Below are 3,485 nucleotides of genomic sequence, written 5' to 3' on the forward strand. Positions count from 1 at the left end.
TGCACCACACATCTGCTCCATAGAGGCACCTGAAGGCCAAGCCATAGGTCCAGCGTGGCTGGAGTTCAGTTTCATCTGAAATGGAAATCAGTAGTGGTTAGTAGCAGTAACAATGAAGAAGATGACAAAGAAGGAGAAGAAGGAGGAGGAGGAGGAGGAGAAGAAGAAGAACTAAGAGCACAAGAACAGGACCTGGAGTGAAACATTGGAGGAATATGGTGCACTAAGATGACATTCCATTTCAGCCCTTCTCTGTCTAACATCCATCATTTCTATTAGTGACCTTGGAAAGAAAACAGAGTAAAAACGTGAATCTGAATTTGAGCTGTTTTTTCAGTAGTAAGCTGCTCAATGTACCTAAAAGCCTGGTTCTCAACAGCTGCCTTGTGGATTCTCTTATGCTTGATGTGGGACAGACCAATATACAGCTTTCCCCTAGCAGAGCTATCGATAGGGTTAATACTTAATTTTGTAACCACCCACTGCTCTCTGTGAAAACCTATGGAGCCTTAAGAACAATCTTAGAGGGTGCTACCCTCTGCAGTGGCTCACTGAAATTAGGCAAGAAGTGCTCCTGCTTAACAGCAGGACCATGCCAGCAGTACACGTCAGGGAAGCTGTAACACTTAAAAGAAGACTTTGCAACCAAATATAAAGGCTGAGACTGAGTTCTCTGGACTTGAAGCCCTGCAAAACAGTGAGTGGCACAATCCCTTCTAAGACAAATAGAATGAAAGAATCAAAAACTTTGGTGTTTTGGGGATAGAAGAGGTTCCAGCCACATGCTGGTCCCTGATACCCATCACAACTTTAAGTCAGGCTTTAATACAGGTCCTGTGATGATGGAGCACACTGTCAGGAAATGTCACTCACTGTGTGATATGGCAGATGGAGATGTATATGCTAACAGAAATAGTTTTAATGGGTTCTGCCTAAAATGGGACTTGTTGTTAAAATGCACAAGGTTATAGCAAGTGCTAGGCTACCACTGGCAGAGCCTTGCAAATGGAGGAAATTCAGCTTGGTGACAGCAATGAGATATTGCAGCAGTAAAACCTCAAAGCACATCCCCAAAACGTAATGTGGGACTATGCATGAAAATCTTCAGGGCTGTCCTGGGCAGGAGGAAACTGTGGCACTACGAGGATCTGGCCTGGGGACACACATGACTCCCACCCCTGGGATGATGTTGCAAAGAAAGGATTAAGTAAAGACTTCTTTTGGTTGCAGACAAACCACTAGGAACTGAAAATAAACAGGCAAGACATCAGCTCCAAATGAACTTTGAATAAAATGCAGGATTTTGAAAAGAATAGTTGCTTGTTTCAAGCACAGCTTCATGGAAGGTAGAAAACGCTTTGATCTTCTGAGCCTCTCTGCAGTGCAGCTTTCAATTTTAGATATGTGTCTTGTTGGGTGTAGATCTTAATATAGTTATTTTCTTACACGCTTGATGCAAAAAAACCAAAAATCCTTGCTGGCCATGGTTTGGTGCAAAACATGTGGGTGTCAGAGAGCTTGGGAGGTGATGGGGCAGTGGTCCTGCAGCATCCAGGAATTTTTCCTTTGAGGGATATTGCTTCAGCCCTACCAACCTGCTCTGCAATTCCTAATGCTTTGGAAAGCTGTAGCCTCCAATTAATGTGACCCTAACAAGTCCAAGGACTCATTTTTAGAGGAGGGACAATAGGGATGGAATTTTTTTCCAAAAATGTTTTTAGTTCAATACAATGCCACTAAGCAATAGAATGGTTTTGAGCTCTGTTTTCTCTCACTCTTGAGTCTCTGGTTTCAAAGCTCTTGTTTTTCCCTTTAAACATACATAGATTGCTTTAAAGATAGAGCATCGTTTCCCTGCTTTACTAATTAAAGCCTCAAAATTCGTGTTTGTGCAATTGGCTTGTCTGGTCCTTAGTGTGCACAAAGATAACCCTGTGTTGTAGTGCTTTGATCATGTCTGGACATGACTGCAGCATTGGCACCTGCTCCTGCAGCCCTGGTGCGAGTTCAGGAAAGGAGAGAGGGCACACAGAGGGGAGAGAACCTCTGGCACCCAGAAGGGAACCCCCCTTGGTTAAGGGTTGCAGTGGGTGTGAGCCCTCCTGCATAGCTGGTTGGTGATGACCAACCCTGGGTGCACGAAAGGGATCTGAGGGGAGGCTCAGCTCTGCTTTTGGAGGAGTGGATGATCCTAGATAGGATATCCCCAGCCCAAGGCTGCACCATCCCTATTCCCCAGGGTATGTAGCAATGTCATCTGTATCTATATGATGAGAGCACTCATTTTTTACCCAGCAGGGTTGGAGACTTGAATAGGTATGTGTTAGCTGAAGGGATAATTTATTTGACCATGAAGAAGGTGAGCTGTGCATGCCCATGGGGACATGGGATCCACAGGACCTCAGGCACAGCTCATACCCATATGTAGGAGAAGGTGATGTGGATGTAATGAGGACAGGGAAGAGGGAGGACAGTAGTGACAAGTTTTAAGGACCCAGGTGGTTGATGATGCAGGTGGAGTGAATACAGTCCTGTGATTGGACTGATGTCATAAACACCATCCTTCCGACAACCATCATCAGGATTAGACCACGACATGGGCTTTTTGGGAAGTAGGATTTACTGGGGAAAAGAGGAAAATGTAGAGGAGAGAGAAGAGTAAGAAAACTGTTGCGTGAAAAGAAATGAATGGGGTTAAATTAAATGTGACCTAAAGGAGTCACCAAAAACATTGCCCAAGGGAAGCTTGAAGGCAGAGGGAAGTGGCAGAGAACCCACCACTGTTTAAGGCAGTGCTCCACAGGAGCTGGCAGCATTGGGGTAAGCAGAACTTTAGCTTGGCCCTCTAAAAAAATACATTGCACCCAGACTTGCCCTGACTGGCTGTGCTGAGGCCCCTCGTGTCCAGACAGCAGCCTGGACCAAAAGAACAAGTGAGGTCCATGGTCACCTCTCCTTCCTGCTACTCCTCATGCCTGCAATATTGCCCCAGTTTCCACCCTGCAGTGGTTAATTCAGTAGCTCCCAGTGGTTAATCCATTCATCAGCCCTCAAGGCTTGCCCCCTGCTTGACCCCACCTCAGTGGCAGCAAGCAGAGCACAGCTCCACATCACCTCCTCCAGCTTTACCTGCTCCAAACCAATCTGGTGTGCATTGATGCAAGAAAAAAAGTTGCACAAAGTTGTTTAAAAACAAGCCACTCCGGTTATTTCCAGCTACTCCAAAACTGTTTGAAACCCTACACCAAGACCTCCTAGTGCTGCTTTCCCCCTGTACTCCTATTTTCTTGTCCTTGCCTCCACCTCAGTGGCAGTAGTTTCTCCATCCCACTGGTCTGGTGCATCTCAGCCATGCTGTATCCCAGCCATTCAACTGGAGCTGCTGGGAGGAGACTGCACTCATTGCAGCCCCCAGCTTTCCACTCAGCACTTCCTCAGCCAGGCTGCTGAATGAAAAGTTGAGTCCTGTAGCAACAGTGGCAGCA

This window comes from Acanthisitta chloris, unplaced genomic scaffold (assembly GCF_000695815.1).
Source record: "Acanthisitta chloris isolate BGI_N310 unplaced genomic scaffold, ASM69581v1 scaffold11962, whole genome shotgun sequence".
Classification (NCBI taxonomy): domain Eukaryota; kingdom Metazoa; phylum Chordata; class Aves; order Passeriformes; family Acanthisittidae; genus Acanthisitta; species Acanthisitta chloris.